Source organism: Meles meles, chromosome 1, assembly GCF_922984935.1.
Source record: "Meles meles chromosome 1, mMelMel3.1 paternal haplotype, whole genome shotgun sequence".
Classification (NCBI taxonomy): domain Eukaryota; kingdom Metazoa; phylum Chordata; class Mammalia; order Carnivora; family Mustelidae; genus Meles; species Meles meles.
Window position 1 is genome coordinate 8600322 of NC_060066.1, and position 16549 is coordinate 8616870.

The 16549-nt window shown below is 52.3% G+C and overlaps 1 protein-coding gene across 2 annotated transcripts in view; it reads left to right on the top strand.

The window, feature by feature from the left end:
* ST3GAL1 (ST3 beta-galactoside alpha-2,3-sialyltransferase 1) overlaps positions 1–16549 on the top strand; it is a 90610-nt gene that overhangs the window by 16124 nt on the left and 57937 nt on the right. Inside the window, exon 2 of one of the 2 annotated variants that reach the window (XM_046007795.1) lies at positions 1820–1973. The gene's annotated coding sequence lies outside the window, so the exon portion shown is untranslated. The remainder of the gene's footprint in view (positions 1–1819; positions 1974–16549) is intronic. The other variant, XM_046007798.1, reaches the window with a different exon arrangement.

Consider the following 16549-nt stretch of genomic DNA (forward strand, 5'->3'; position numbering starts at 1 on the left):
ATCACCATTGTTGGCCATGTAAGGACTCCTTGGTGATGAGATCAGTGAGCTTTCACTGCATAACAAGTAGCTCCAGGCCTTAGTGCCTTCAACAACAAGCATTCATTATTTCTCCTGATTCTCTGGGTTGATCGGACACTTCTTGGGTCTGGGAAGCATGGCCGGGGCTCAGGGGCGTGGCCCGTGCCTCCTGGGGACCAGCTCAGCTGGGGTGATGCGGCTGCAGAAGATTCCAGGCAGCAGGAAAGGAGGATATTCTGTGCCTAAGCATTGTTGAAGCTTTTATTTATGTCTTTTGTTATTGACCCACTGGCCAAAGCAGGTTACATGGTCAAGTTCAGATTCAGAGGGTGGAGAAGTGGACCTCAGTCCCTGTGGGGAGGCAGAGCAAAGCTATGCTGCTGAGGTGGCCCGAGCCGGTGGGGGCCGTTACTCTCCGCACCTGTCCCAGGGGTTAAGATGAGGACTGCGGAGCTGGACAGAACGGGGCCGTCCCATGAGGAGCCGTTCTCTACCACGTACTGCCTTTGTCGTCCTGGTCAGAGCTGCTCCAGGCCCCAGCGGCTCCTCCATAAAGCAGGACTAGTCATTGAGACTACCTCAGGGGTTTCATGAGAAAACGTGGGTCAGTATATCCCTCCGTGCATGGGACACAGTAAGAGCTCAACTGGGGGTCTCTGTTTTTACTCTTCAGGTGAGACCTTCCAGAGCCTTCTCCCACCCGGCCTCGGCCCGGTGGTGCTTCCCAACCCTGATCTCACATGTTCACTACTTACATTTTCCCCTATCCTCTTCCTCAAAGACAATTTCTTCTTTTAGAAATATTTTATTTAGGGGCACCTGGGTGGCTCAGTGCATTAAAGCCTCTGCCTTCAGCTCAGGTCATGATCCCAGGGTCCTGGGATGGAGCCCCGCATCAGGCTCTCTGCTCAGTGGGAAGCCTGCTTCCCTTCCTTTCTCTCTACCTGCCTCTCTGCCTGCTTGTGATCTCTGTCTGTCAAATAAATAAATAAAATATTTTTTTTAAAAAAATTATTTATTCATGAGAGACAGAGAGAGAGAGAGGGAGGCAGAGGCAGAGGGAGAAGCAGGGCTTCCCATGGGGCAGGGGCCATGATGCGGGGATCCATCTCAGGACCTTGGAATCATGACCTGAGCCAAAGGCAGATGCTTAACCGACTGAGCCACCCAGGAGCCCCTCAGAGACACTTTCTCCAAACCTTTTCTTTTTGCCACACAGCATTTCCCTTGAGCGAGGAACAACTAAAAACCCATGTGCTCTTCTCCTACTGACTTGGTCATTCCTCCCTTAGCTCTCCCAAATATCATTCCCATCCTTTTACACATTGCCCTGAGTTATTTGTTTACCTGTCTGTTTTCTCTACAAGGCTGAGTTTCTTGAGGGTCTGAACTATGGTCTCCTCACCTGTCTCTGGTACTTGGCTGCATGCGTGGAACAGGATAGGTGTTTATTGAAAAAAAAATTTTGACGTGTAAATCACTGGGTGAGTGAGTGGAGTGATGGGCGAATGCCTTTGAATTGTCTTGAGTCGTCTTCAAAATGCAGCGGATGGGGCGCCTGGGTGGCTCAGTTGGTTAAGCGACTGCCTTTGGCTCAGGTCATGATCCTGGAGTCCTGGGATCGAGTCCTGCATTAGGCTCTGTGCTCGGCATGGAGTCTGCTTCCCCCTCGGACCCTCCCATTCTCATGCTCTCTCTCTCTCTCTCTCTCTCTCAAATAAGTAAATAAAATCTTCAAAAGACAGTGGATGAACTCAATGTCAAAACTGACTTGAACTTTTCTCCTCTTCCCTTCGAGCTGGGACCACTTTCAGGATCAACCTTTCTGACCTGGAAATGCCAATAGAAGTCATAATCATCGCCAGGAGCTGTGGTGAGCAAACACTTTGAGCTTTGTGACCAAGACGGTTTCCTCTGAGTGTCAGAGATGGACAGTGCCTCAGCCTCCTGAGGTAAATGACCACCCTCTCCCTCCAGCACGAGTGAGAGGTGTTGTCTTTTCTGGTTTCTTTAGATAGATTAACTGTTTAGATAGATTAACTTTGAGTAGGCAGGGAGAGGTGTTCCCCTCTATCTTGGTCTCTTTGTAATTTGGCCTTCTTTCCCAGGGATATGCCATTAAGAGTAGACACTTTCTACCTCAGGAAAAATGCAGGGTCGTTGGCATATCAAGCAGCCTCATTTTCTTAAGAGGAAGGCCTTCTGTGTTCTCATTAAACAATTAAGTAAAACCTGGATTAGAAACAGCCTCTTATGACCAGTGCCTGCCATCCCAGAGAAGGTCTGAAATGGTACTGTCCTGTAGTGACTGTCAGTAAACAACTCTGACCCATAGGACAAAAGTGGCCCGGTCATTTTTTTTTTTAATAAAGTTTTATTGGTACCCAGCCACACTCCTTCCTTCAGATATGTGTCACACCACAATGGCAATGGTGACAGATGACTGTGTGGCCTGAAAGCCGAAAACACTCACAGTCTGGTCCTTCGTGGAAAGACTGTGCCTGCCCCTGATCTAGAGCTAAGCTGTCCACATGAGGCCACTCCATGTGTGGCTATTTAAATTTTAATTCATTGAAATTAGTCACAAGGAGAAATGCAGCCCTCAGTCACGCTCACCCCATTTCAAGTGCTCAATAACTGTATGTGACTGATGGCTCCCTTTTGGACAGTGTACACTGAGAGCATTTCCATCAGTGATGAAAGCTGGCTTGGGAAAAGTGTGATCATCCTGGGATGTCTCTCTTTGCTCTGAGTGTCCGACTCAGCTTGGATATAATTGCGGCCATTGTTGAAGAGGGAGGGTTGGTCCGTGTGTGTGTGTGTGTGTGTGTGGCTGTTCTATAGGATTATTGGTGAGGACATCTATTTATTTATCTACTTACCTATCCATAAAAATGGAATTACTTCTAAAATTTCTTTGGCCAGCCAACCCATGGCCACTGTATGTGAGTCTGTGTAAAAACTAAGCCACTTAGACCTTGAGATTTATCAGTTTTACATATGCAGGTATCTTGATACAAATATGAGCCTTTCCATGCTCATAGGAAGATCAGACCCAGTATTGGGTCTCCTGTAAAGGGAACAAAGCAATGGCCATAGTGTTCCCCATCCGCTGAAGATGGGACAAGAGAGATAAGAAACAGTGAGAGGCAAAGATGAACTTTTGGGACTTCATAAAGATCAAAAGCTTCTGCACAGCAAAGGAAACAGTCAACAAAACAAAAAGGCAACCCACGGAATGGGAGGAGATATTTGCAAATTACAGAACAGACAAAAGGGTGATATCCAAGATCTATAAAGAACTCCTCAAACTCAACACACGCAAAACAGATAATCATATCGAAAAATGGGCAGAAGATATGAACAGACACTTTTCCCATGAAGACATACAAATGGCTATCAGACACATGAAAAAATGGTCATCATCACTAGCCATCAGGGATATTCAAATTAAAACCACATTGAGATACCACCTTACACCAGTTAGAATAGCCAAAATTAGCAAGACAGGAAACAACATGTGTTGGAGAGGATGTGGGGAAAGGGGAACCCTCTTACACTGTTGGTGGGAATGCAAGTTGGTGCAACCACTCTGGAGAACAGGGTGGAAATTCCTCACGAAATTAAAAATAGAGCTTCCCTATGGCCCTGCAATTGCACTACTGGGTATTTACTCCAAAGATACAGATGTAGTGAAAAGAAGGGTCATCTGTACCCCAATGTTTATAGCAGCAATGGCCACAGTCGCCAAACTGTGGAAAGAACCAAGATGCCCTTCAACAGACGAATGGATAAGGAAGATGTGGTCCATATACACGATGGAGTATTATGCCTCCATCAGAAAGGATGAATACCCAACTTTTGTAGCAACATGGACGGGACTGGAAGAGATTATGCTGAGTGAAATAAGTCAAGCAGAGAGAGTCAAGTATCATATGGTTTCACTTGTTTGTAGAGCATAACAAATAACATGGAAGACATGGGGAGATGGAGAGGAGAAGGGAGTTGAGGGAAATTGGAAGGGGAGATGAACCATGAGAGACTATGGACTCTGAAAAACAACCTGAGTGTTTTGAAGGGGTGGAGGGTGGGAGGTTGGGGAACCAGGTGGTGGGTAGTGGGGAGGGCACGTATTGCATGGAGCACTGGGTGTGGTGCAAAAACAATAAATACTGTTACGCTGAAAAAAATAAATAAATAAATAAAAAGAAACAGTGAGAGGAAGAAAGTGACCTAAAGATACAGCGCCTGTGAGTCTTGGAAGAAGGAGGAATGCTGGAGACAAAAGATGACAGGGCAGGGACCATAGGTTTACTCTCAAAGAATGTGCTAAACAGAATCATGTTGTTGGGAACTTATCCCATCTCAGAATGAGGCTGAGTACAGTCAGATCTATACAGCAGATCCATGGGGAGAAGCTTGGACTTGGCAATAGTCCCACCATCTTGGGTGGGTCAGGACTGGAAGCATAATCGAAGGTTCTACTTGTTGAACAAGGGAGTGTGCAGTGCCGAAGAAAGGGCCAGTCACCGAGTTGCACGGTGTTTATGGACGGATCAGAAAAGAAACTCTAGGTGGCCAGGAGGACTATAGGCAAAGGCCCCATGTTGTGTCTTTAGGATCTGGGCTTTTTTGGCCTTGAGTTCCCCCAGAACTAGCAAGAACGAAGCAGACTTTCAGATGATGGAAAAGGACTGATGTGTCTCTGTACATCTAGATTGGAAATGGGCCCTGCCTCTCTCCTCTTGGTTGGTTTTTAAGCTTTTCACCATTGCCGGTGAGTGTTGGAGTCACTCGAAACAGGTGTTTCCACAGCAGACTTTCAAACAGTGGTGCTTAAGCAGATATGAAGTAATTAGAAGTAACAGAAAAGATTCTGGTTTTTAGTACATATATCGAGCACACGGGGGACAACAGAGGTGGTGAGGACGATGATGTTAACAGCAGTGATATCGTCCATCCACTTCAAGCTCATCGTGTGCCACGCACGCCATGCTGGTAATAATAATTGTTATTATAATAGCTTCAGATTATTGTACTAAGCACTACAGTCACTTTTTCTCAGCACGTGAACCCAGAGCATGTTTTTCAATTACATTTTTTCCAATTGCTCGAGTTTGATATAATTACGGATTTACAGATAAGTTGCAAGGAGAACCCAAAATTCCAAGCCCTCACTTGGATTCCTTAAGTCCTAACATTTTACTATATTTGTTCTATCCTGTCCTCTCTCTATTTTTTCTGAAACCCGAAGATTCTTATAACTGCGATACAACCAAGTCAGGAACTTAGCATGGGTCTGCTGCTGTTATCTGAGCCTTGGAACTCCTTCTGATTTCACCAAAGGCCCCCAAGTGAGATCCTTTCCAGCAAAAGAAAACCCACTGGGCACTTGACCTTCTTGGGAAACTTCCTCACTCTTGTATTTCGTGACGTTCATGTTTTTGACATGTTTAAGCCAATCATTTTTCAGAGTGTCCCTTGGTTGGTGTTTGCCTGATGCTCCCTCGTGATTACATTCACATTCCTGCTTTTGCCCGACATCCCACAGAATTCAGAGGGTGTCCTCCATGCCTCCTAAGTGGAGGGCCAGGGCTGGTCTGTCCCATTACTGTGATGTTGGCCTTATCCCTTGGTTAATGATGGCATCAGCCATTGGTCAAGGGGCCTGGCTCCTTTCAGTGGAGAATCGTGTCTAGAAATACCATCTGGTCATGGGATATGTCCGTGGCTGCTGAGAGAGCCTCCCCCTGGGCCCTCTGAGCAGACAGAGCTGGGAAGTAGGGAGTGTGGGTGTGTGTGCATGCCTGCGTGTGTGCATATATATTACGCATATACACACGTCTGTATTTATAGACCTGTGCATATGTATCAGCAGAGACGTGCGTACCCATCATATATATGTGTGAATGTGCATGGAGAGGCACGTCATCTGGATCGTTTCTAAACCAGCCCGCGTATGTATTAAAACCACGGGGAGCGCACACTGGCAACGCTAGCAGAACATTCCTGAAATCCACGTCTGTCTCAGTGATGCTGGCCCAGTCCACGGCCAGTACCACCGAACATCGCGTTTATTAAACCACGGGTCAGGCCCTGTTCCAGACCCTTCTCTTGCTGCTACTGCTCCTCACAACCCAGCAGCCCAAGTACCAATGAGGAAACAAGACTGCAAAAAGATAATTCACTTCTGCAACGTTGTACAACGAGCCAGTGTGGCAAGCTTACAGTGAGTGCCCGTTGGCCTGTTGGCATCTGATCCGACGGCCTGTGGGGATGCCGGTGCCCCAGAGGAAAACCTGAGCCAAGGGTGTGGGGAACGTTTGTCCCATAGACCCGAGACGGCTGAGGCTCCTAGCTGTGGGAAGGCGACAGCGTGTTGGTGACGCCCACATCCTTCACTCCCGGCGGGTGTTTACTGTCTGCCTCTCAAGCATCCGCGTGGGGCTGTGTGTGCACGAGCCTTGTCCTGGGGGGGTTGGTGGGCTGCGGTCCCGTGCTTGCAAGCCCTCGATCAGGTTTAGGTTGCGGGCATGAAAGCAGAAGTGGGCCTCTCTGGGGAGAGGGCATTTCCTCTCTTGCCGTGGGGCATTCCAGGCTGAGCTGCTACAGCCCGGAGGCTTTAACTGAAAACACATTTGTGTCCCCGGCTCCCAGCAGAGCACTTGGAGGAGGTGAACTTGATAAATGCTACTTCCGATCTTGCATCAACAGCTGTTTCTGAGCTCTTTCTGCGTGCCAGGCACTGTCCTGAGCAGACAGAGCCCCAGGGAGCTCACGGGTTAGCGGAAAGCCGGGGAAGGGCAAGGGGAAGAGATGGGCAGTAAGCCGGGACTTAATTAACATCAGTGGGGTGGGACCAGGGTGCGATGGAGACAATGTGTGGCGTGCTGGTCCCGGAGGGGCACTCGGAGGAGCCCTGGGTGGAACCCCGTCACACTGCCCAGAGGAGAGAGCACAACAGCGAAGACAGGGAGCCCGGGCTGCTGATCAGAGCATGCATGGGGGACTCATTACCCTACCCGAGGGGCTTCACCCTGGAAAGCGAAGCCTGTCTGCTCCTGTGCATCTTTTCAGGCCTGAGGAGTCACGCACATGGGCTAGCTCTCTCCCTCAGAATGCAAGCATTTCCTTCAAAAAAAATGTAAATGTTATCAGCTGGCCCAGAGGCCAACTGGAGGCCAAGGCACTCAGTGGATAAGAGGCAGTCTGGGCGGTCACAGATATGGGAATGGGCAGCAGTGAGATGTGGGTGGGATTTCTGTTGCTGATAACCTTAAAGAAAGAGCAACAGTTGTGGGCACAGGGGCCGTTGCCCTGGGAGAGAGACCGGGGAGCCAGCTTCGCGGAGCTGCGAGACTGGCAGGTGCAGCAGGGCGAGCTTGCACCGGGCGATTTGAAGGAGGGAATCCATGGGAGTGAGTGAAATTCGCTCAGTTGGGGCCGTGGGGTTCCTGCCTGCCTTCTCATCCACTCAAGCATTCATTCGTTCACTCAGGCAGCAGACCCTCCTGGGTCCCCGGCACCGTGCTGAGGACCGGGGATAAAACCAAGTGAGATAAGAGCTCTGTCCTCGAGACGGTGGTAATTCAGTGGGAGAAAACAGACAAATTAACAGATCCGTGGTAGGCACAGATGCACCTCTGAGTTTGGGGAGGCCTGTAGCTAATACAGTTTGGGAGTTCTCTTTAAGAAATAACGATACGAGTTACAGATTTAAAACGAAAGATGAGCCCTAGGGGCACCTGGGTGGCTCAGTCGCTTGAGGATCTGCCACTGGCTCAGGTCATGTTCCCGGGGTCCTGGGATCAAGCCCCACATCGGGCTCCCCGCTCAGCGGGGAGCCTGCTTCTCCCTCTCCCTCTGCCTGCTGCTTCCCTTTCTTTTCCTTCCTTCCGGTCATGATCTCGGGGTCCTGGGATCGAGCCCCGCGTCGGGCTCTCTGCTCCGCAGGGAGCCTGCTTCCTCCTCTCTCTCTGCCTGCCTCTCTGCCTACTTGTGATCTCTCTCTCTCTGTCAAATAAATAAAATAAAATCTTTAAAAAAAAAAAAAAGAAAAGAGGAAAGGAAAAAAAGGAAAAGGGAAAAAAAGATAAGACAAGACCAGCCCTAGGAAAGTGACGTCCAGCCCAGGGCTGGAGCTTAAGCCTCCCTGCGCTGGGCCAGGCTTCCTGCGGGGTTGGGAAGATGCCTTCTCTCCTGGGGACCCTGGGGCTACAGGGGGGACTGGGCACCAGGGGTTCATTACAGCAGGAGGCTGAGGACAGACACTTGGAGGACAGAGGCTGGCAGTGGGGATCCTGGGGCTCTAGGAGGGTGGACTTGCCCTCCGGGTCCTCCGAGCCCTCCGAGCCCTTGTTCTTGGGCTGAACGATGAGAGCTAAAGACTTTTGCTCTTCTTCGTGCTGCTGGGACTTTCAAAGGCACTTTCCTGGCCATTCTACAAGAGTATGATCCCACTTCCCGGAGTGTGTTCTGAGCAATCACACAAACTTGGGGAGTGCAGGTGCTGCAGAGCATTTGCCAACAATTCAAAGGTCTGCCTGTGGGCCACGTGCTCTTCTTAGAGCCCCAAGCGTCAACACATTTAACCCATCCGCACTCTCCTCCAGCCCCAGCCACCCTGGGAGCCAGCTGCTGTCATTCTCCTTGTTTCACCGCCGATGGAGGCACAGAGAGGTTAAGTAACTCAGCCACAGATGGCTCAGCTGTCAGTAAGCAGAGGAGCTGGGCTCTCGAGGCACAGGGTCTGCCTCTCGCGCCCAGGCCCCTGGCCATACTGCCCGTCCGTGATCCTTGCTGCCTGATTCTTTTAGAGCAGTGCATCGGAGACAACCCAAGTGGCCAAGGTCAGAAGGGCCGAAGGACATCCCCAGCACGGGATAACCCGGGACTGCTCTGCACGAGCTTTACCTGGGCTCACTAGCAGGTGGCGGTGGACACACAGAAAACCAGAGGGGATGGTAACTGCGTGGTCACAGTGTTTGAGCCCTCCCCCTCCCCCCTCCCGTCCCAGACAGTCCCCCAGGCTCATCCGTCCACACATCATCTGCAAGCGGTGTCCGAGAGCCGGCACAGGAGAGCCAGCGGTGAAGAACGGAGACCCGGCGACAGCGCAGGTTTCTGCCTGCTCCCTCTGCTCGCACCTTCTCCCACCCAGCTGCAGACCCGTGCCTTCCAGCAGCAGCCCTTCTCGGTCCCTCACTGGTCCCAGTGCCCTTGGAGCCCCAGCCTCCCTGCACCTGTTCCCTCGTTTGTAGAACAGAGTGGGGAACCCACGGACCCTCTGGACGTCAAAGCACATGCTCTTCACCATGGTTGCAGGAGACTTTGCAGACATGTGTTGTGTGATTAGCATCTTCCGGAAAAGTCCAGCACCCACTTGAGACCGGGGCAGTGGGCAACGGTGCATGCCTCCCCCCCAGGGGCTCAAAGGTCCAGCCCTGGCTGACAACCCAGTTGGAAGCGGGGAAGCAGCAAGCATCAGCGCGGGTCCCTAACCTGCTGAGCCTCGTTCCCCTGGGAAGATGGGGCCAGTCCCACCCAGCAGGGGTGGTGGACCCCACAGGGATCTACGGGCTCTGAGGGTTCCCCATAATAGGTCTTGCGTGAGGTGGGCCTCGAGGTTCCTCCATCTGCATCTCTCGAGCTCTGCCCCCCAGATTCCTGGCTGTAAGGGACACAGTCCCCTGTGAACGCCTGTCAGGGTTAGACATTGCGCACAAAGCCAGACCCGGTGCCTGGCCCGTAGTCAGTGTGACACGTCACCGCGTTGTTATTCCTAGCCAAGCCACACTGGCAGGCTATGGGCAAGCTGCCCCCCTGCCAGCTTGGGGCAGGTTTCTGGCTGTGGCTGAGACCTTTCCTCCACAGGGGGACACATGTTCGGAATAACCACTGTGGCCAGGCCCAGAGGCCTTGATGACACTCGTGCCACAAGAAGCGGGGAGGGTGGCCACCAGACCACCGGAAGCATGGAAATTTCCTTTGTGCTTCTGGAAGCCAAGCCCACAGATTGAGTCGGCCTCAAATGACTGATTTTTATTCCGTCATGTCTGGATGATAAGCGTTTGGACATTTAACCAATAAACTTTGTTCCCGAAGGGCATCCAGTCATTCGTTCCTCTCTTCAGTGTCCATGCCCCTCCTGGCCCTGGGACAGAGTCCAAATGCCACAGCAGGACAGGACAAGGCTCACCGTGACCCGGGCCCCACCCAGGGACCACGGAGGAATTTTAAGAGTAGGATGAAGAGAGTAAACTGTTCCGACAGAAGGCCTGAGTTCAGATCACACTCCTGTGGCCCACTGTACCGTGTCGCACAAGGTGCCGGACCTGCCTTGATCCGCGTTTTCTCGTGGGCAGAATGTACCAGAGACAGCAGTAGAGACATCCTCATAGGGATGTGGTGCAGGTCAGATGTGCTGCTTTACGTGGGGATGCTTAGGACCCTGTGGGCACACAGCAGTCCCGACCGCCAGCCCAAGCTGAGTTGCAAGTACTGTTCTGAGTAGGGCTTCGCCCTCTCGGACTACCAGGGGCACACCCCAGGAACCCCCCCTCCTGGCCTTCTTGTCCTGAGCCCTCGGGACCCGAGTCCGAGCCAGTGAGGATACTGAGGTCCCGCCTTTCCTGGGGTTCAGGGATGGGGTGCCAGGCTTTGGCAGGCTTCCTCTTTATTGGTGAACTGAAAACATAAGAGCAAGAATGAGGCCGTGGGAAGGGAAGCTGTCCCCCCGCCCCGCCACCGGGGCTTTCCAAAAGGAGACCTCTATGGGTGGGGCGGCATGCTGTTTAACTCGTCGTGTTGCTGGTGATGCGTGTCTTGGAGACAGATGTCTTTGTTATTTATTTATTTATTTATAATTTAAATTTTACTTAGTTACCATACAGGGCAATATTGGTTTCTGGAGTAGAATTCAGTGGCTCATCCCTTCCTTACAATGTCCGATGCTCACCCAGCAGGCCCTCCTGAATGCCCATTACCTGTCTAGCCAGAGAGAGAGAGAGAGCGCACAATGTCTTCAAAGTGAATGTTCTGGAAATCAAAAGTTTGATGTCAGGGACTTTGTTTTATCACAGTCGAAAAAGCTAATTGTCAGGCACTTGGGCTATAGGTCGTCCGTACGGATGTGGCTTCTGTAAGGGCTCTAGATATGCCTGTGTGACCTAGATCACCCTGTGTTTATCAGGAATAGCCATTCATTCTAAACGAAGGAACTTTCCCTGTCTCCGGGACTCAGAACGAACTCGTCCCTCCACCCGGACAGCCTCCTCTTGATACCTTCCCGTTGAAATCATCCGTCTTCAAACCTCAAGTGTCGCCTCTTCTGGGAATCCCTGCCCCCACGTGCCCCTCCCCGGCTTCCCCGCTGGATCCTCCAGAGCACCCCTGTATGTATCTTGACCACACTTGACCCGCCCGTGTGTGTTTTCCCCTGTTCGACTGGCAGCTCCTTGGGGAGCAGGAGTGGGGCTCACTCTTCACGGGGACTTACTGAAAACCTGCCTGTGCCAGGTCCCACTCTGCATCTGCAGGACAAGTATGGTTGCAGGAAGGCAGGCACAGCTGACAGCCTGTCGCGGCCACACAGGACCAGCCCCAACCGCTGGGTTGATGCACACGTTGTCCAGCCAGCTGATGGCTCTGCTGGGCTAGACGCAGGCTTGGGCCCCCTTGGGGACTATTTCTCTCATCTTCAGTTCCCTGGGGCATCAGCCGGCCTTCCACACTTCTTGTGACTTCTGTCTCCAGCTTCTGAAGAACTGGAAATGGGGGGATCCCGTGTCTGGGAGCTCGTGGTCCTTTCACTTTGGGACTACCTGCTGTCGTCGCCTTGCTGCTCACAGCTCGGCCCGGACGCTCACTGAAAGAGCTGTTGACCGTGTGCCTGCCTCAGGTTAAGTAAAGCAAGTGCACCTGCCGAGAGAGCGAGCCACCCCTCTGATCTGGATGATGGGGAGAAGGAAGAGGGTGTGACCGGGAACCGAAGCCGGCCTGTCTGAAATCCATTTGGTAAGCACTGTACAGTGCGTTCGACGACGTCCCAGGGCCATGTCGCTGGGTTACTCAACGGCCCCCACCAGGTGCTAAAAATGCCCCCAGCGTTGGGGGATTGGCTAGCAGAAAAGGAGAAGGGAGGGAAGGCTTTGGGGGCAGGAGCCATGGATTGGCCTTCCGTCGGTTGAATGGAATGGAGTTGGCTCTCGGCACTTCAGAGACAGGCAGAGGGACAGTTAACCGAAACTCCCGTGGGGGTGGGGCCGGTCGTTCCCCGTTTGTGTCCCCAGTACCTGACTGGAGCTGGGGGTCTCTCAGGGAGCGCTTCTGGAGGGGACGTGAAGGATTGTCGCGTTACGCGGCTGTGTGATGTTCCGTCAGGTGGTGGTACCGAATGACTTAACCATTTCCGTTACTACGTATTTCTCTGTAATACAGGCACACGATATAGGTATCAGTATCATTATAAACAGTGCTCTGTTGAACAGCTTTATGCTTTTAGGATTTTTCTTCATTTGAACTATGTTCTTGAGATAAATTCCCAGGAGAGAGATCCTGAAAATGTTTTTGCTGCCTGTGACGGGTTGTGACTTCGTTGTGGGACAAAGGCAGGAAGGCAGACTGGAAAGCCATCCCTGCTGGGACTCAGGGAGAGACGGGACCAGAGCGTGGAGGCCGCAGCAGGTGGGGTCTGACCTTGGCAAGGCTGTTGGTCTGCTGTCCGCGGGGCCCTGAGTCCAGGCCCGAGAGCGGCAGATGGGACAGGAAGTTGGGACAGAGACACATGCCTCTGTTAGGAGAGGGAGCTGGTCCTCAGCCCTCCCATTCTAGGGACAGCGCGCGGCATGACGGGGGAAGCGAGGTGCTCTCAGCTGTGTGCAGGTGGGACTGGAGCTGGAGTCCCATTTCATTCCCAGTTCATGCTCATCTGTAAAACTGGGATATTGGTAATTCACGGGGAAGACTATATTCCTGCAGCACGAACTGGGATGCTGATATTCTGGGTGCTGGCAATATCTGCAAATCCTTCGCTCTGGTTCCCGGATCCTATAGGCTTCAGGAATTTCGCAGAACTCCAGGGTTTGTAAGTTCCATGAGTTTCCTTGGAACTCAGAATGCCATGGGACCATGAGGGGCCCAAGATGCCACATCCCATGGAACCTTAGGCGCCCTCGGCATTCCGGCATCCATGGGGAAGCCAGAGAGCTGTGGCTTGGAAGTTATCCCTCCACAATCAAAATGGTCAGGAACGGCAGAGTAATTGACAGCAGCGGCACTGGGTCCTACCCGGCTCTTAACTAGTTCCTCACTGGTTTGAAGGATGGATATGAGAATGAGGGAGGGAAGAGAAGACGGCCTTCCAGAGCTGTGCTTCCCGGCTCCCCCACAACCTGAGCACCGGCTCCCCCACAACCTGAGCACCGGCTCCCCCACAACCTGAGCACCGGCTCCCCCACAACCTGAGCACCGGTGAACACACACGCGAGCACTGGTGAACACACATGTGAGCACCGGTGAACACACACGTGAGCACCGGTGAACACACACACATGAGCACCGGTGAACACACACGCGAGCACCGGTGAACACACACGCGAGCACCGGTGAACACACACGTGAGCACCAGTGAACACACACGCGAGCACCGGTGAACACACACCTGAACACTGGTGAACACACACGTGAGCACCGGTGAACACACACACACGTGAGCACCGGTGAACACACGTGAACACCGGTGAACATACACACGTGAGCACCGGTGAACACACACGCGAGCACCGGTGAACACACACACGTGAGCACCAGTGAACACACACGCGAGCACCGGTGAACACACACACGTGAGCACCAGTGAACACACACACGAGCACCGGTGAACACACACCTGAACACCGGTGAACACACACGTGAGCACTGGTGAACACACACGTGAGCACCGGTGAACACACACACACATGAACACCGGTGAACACACACGTATGAATATTGATAAACACACACGCATGAACACCAGTGAACACACACACGTGAACAGGGTGAACACACACACACACACACAGTGGGGAGAGGCATATTGACTGGCATGGTGCCTGGGGAATCTTTGCGTGTTTTGCAGGTCGGGGCCTGGGGTACTCTACCTCCTGTACCAGGCAGGAGGAGTCCCATCCAAACCTCCGGACCCTCCCCAGGACCCTGCGGGTCGGGCTGTGGAGACGCGTTGCCTGGTGTCTTGCTGTGGTTCTCAAGCTGCTTGTGTTCCTCACTCCTTTGCAGTCTCAACGTTACCCATGGCCCCAAACAGCTTTCCTTTATGTGGCTCCTCTCTCATGTGTCATGTTAGTCATGAACACCGACAAGTACTTTTCAGACACGTGCCTTCCTTGAAAAATAACAATAGTAGGTGAATCACGTGGTCATGTACGGATGAGGAGAAACGACTACGTGCCAAAACACGACATGAGAGAGAAGACTCGTGTTGTTTTTACAGATCTCTCTGGTGTCTGGCTTAAATGAAAACAGCCAGGGTCTCCCGTCTGCTTCTGCCTTCGATCTGTGCTGACATCCCTCGTCACTTGTCTCTGGGACACTCCCCTGTGCCTTTGTAAGACAGGGAAAAGGAAATGATGTCTTAGCAGTAGTATGAAACTGCTTTGCATCATGAACTCCCCGGAAGGGCCTCAGTGACCCCCGGGGGTCCCGGGAACGTAATCTCAGGAGTGTAGGTTCAGTGTTTGAGAAGATGGCTTTTCTAGCACACTGCCCAAGGGAGAAGTGGGCTCACATCCCAGGTACACCTGCCACCAGCTGAGTGGCCTTGGATTAGATACTTGACTTTTCTCTGCCTCATTTCCACCCTCTACAGAATGGGATAATGGAACCCACTGCATAAGATTCCTATGGGCATTAAATGAGTGAGTATGTGCAACGCTCAGAACAGCGCCAGGCACGTAGTAGACGCTATTTGTGCTGTCCGTGCACACATACACAGAGGTATGCTCTTTGTGCGTATAAATGCATATACCCTATGCGAACGTGCATGTATTTGTGTGTATGCGTACTTCCTATCACACATACTATGCATATTCTAATGCCAATAAAATATTTTTAAAAGTTACTGCCACAGAAGTCACCCACTATACATCATTTCTACGAAACTGAATTTTTAATACAGCCACGGCTTAAGCCGGCATTTCTGTCGCCTTGCCAGGTGGGGGAACCTTTGGACACAGCTCGGGTTGTGTGCAGGGCGTGCCTCATGGAGCAGGACCTTAAGTGCGGGACCCGATGAGAGGTCACTGCTCCCCTCCCCTTCGCTTCCCTGGAAACCAGATCAAGGGCTGGGTGACAAGTTTGGACTACGCTCCTCGTTTTTCCTTCCTCTGTTTGCTGGTGACGTAGCCGTCTTCATTTAGCCACCAGCGCGAGAACATCTGGCCCCTTAGGCGGGGCCGAAATCAAAGAAGGAGCCCACAGCACCTGGGCCAGGGATTTCCTGAAGCCCAGGCTGCACGTGATGGGCCGCACTGTGCTCCGTCAGGGGCGCAGCTCACGCTGGGAGAATTGTCCTGAAATACTTTTGTCTGGAGGCTCGCGATATGAACTCTACAAAGGCACATGAATCCTCTTAGCCTTTGAAAAGACACAGAAGTTCAAAAACTAAAAAGACAAAAGGTTGGCTTCGATTCCGTCACTGTAGCAGGGGACCCGCGTGAAGGAATCTGGGAGATGTCGCGCTGAAATGCTGCCTCCCCTTCCTCCGGTGGGGACGGTGGCTCCCCACTCTGGCTGATTCCTTAAATCAACTAACAAGTATTGCCTGAATGCCTCTTCGTGCCAGGTGGACTTCAGAGAGCTTGCAATGCCTCGGTCACTCACAAGCAATCCCTTGTGAACTGTACCTCCGGGTGGGGGGACTTCTGGTAAACTCCGAAGTTGGCAAATGGAGTCTGGCATTCATAGGAGGGTGAGAAGTGGTGAGAGTTAGAGCGGCCAGCGGAGGGTGGCTGGGGGTGGCCACCTTCAGAAGGCTTGGAGGAGGTGACAGCCTTGTCCTTGTGTTATCTGCGAGACAGCTGTCACCACACCCTAAGCGGGCAGGAGCATGCCTGGGGCATCTGAGCAGCAGACTCAGGGGGACCCCTACAGAGCAAGTGGGGGGCTAGCAGATGGTCAGGGAGCAAGGGGGAAGGCCCGTCGTGGTAGCCTCCTTGGCCTTGAGATGACTGACATTTCCCAAGTGTGACATTGTGCCTCTCAATGGACAGCAGTAACATCCTACGGCTAATTCCCTAAGCCCCTCCAGTGACAACGTTGCCTCCCATGGGAAACCACGCCGGCACCCCTCACTGGCCTTACCCCTCCTCTGGGTGCCCGTGTTATCCTGCAAGGTTATCTGCCTGCCCATCTTTCACCCCATTAGCTGGGTCTTTCAGTTTTCTGCCTGCCAAGTGGGACCGCCCACCGGTCCTGAGTTTTGTGACCTCTTATCTTTGTTCAGGAGCACCCGCTCCCAATATCTGAGCTC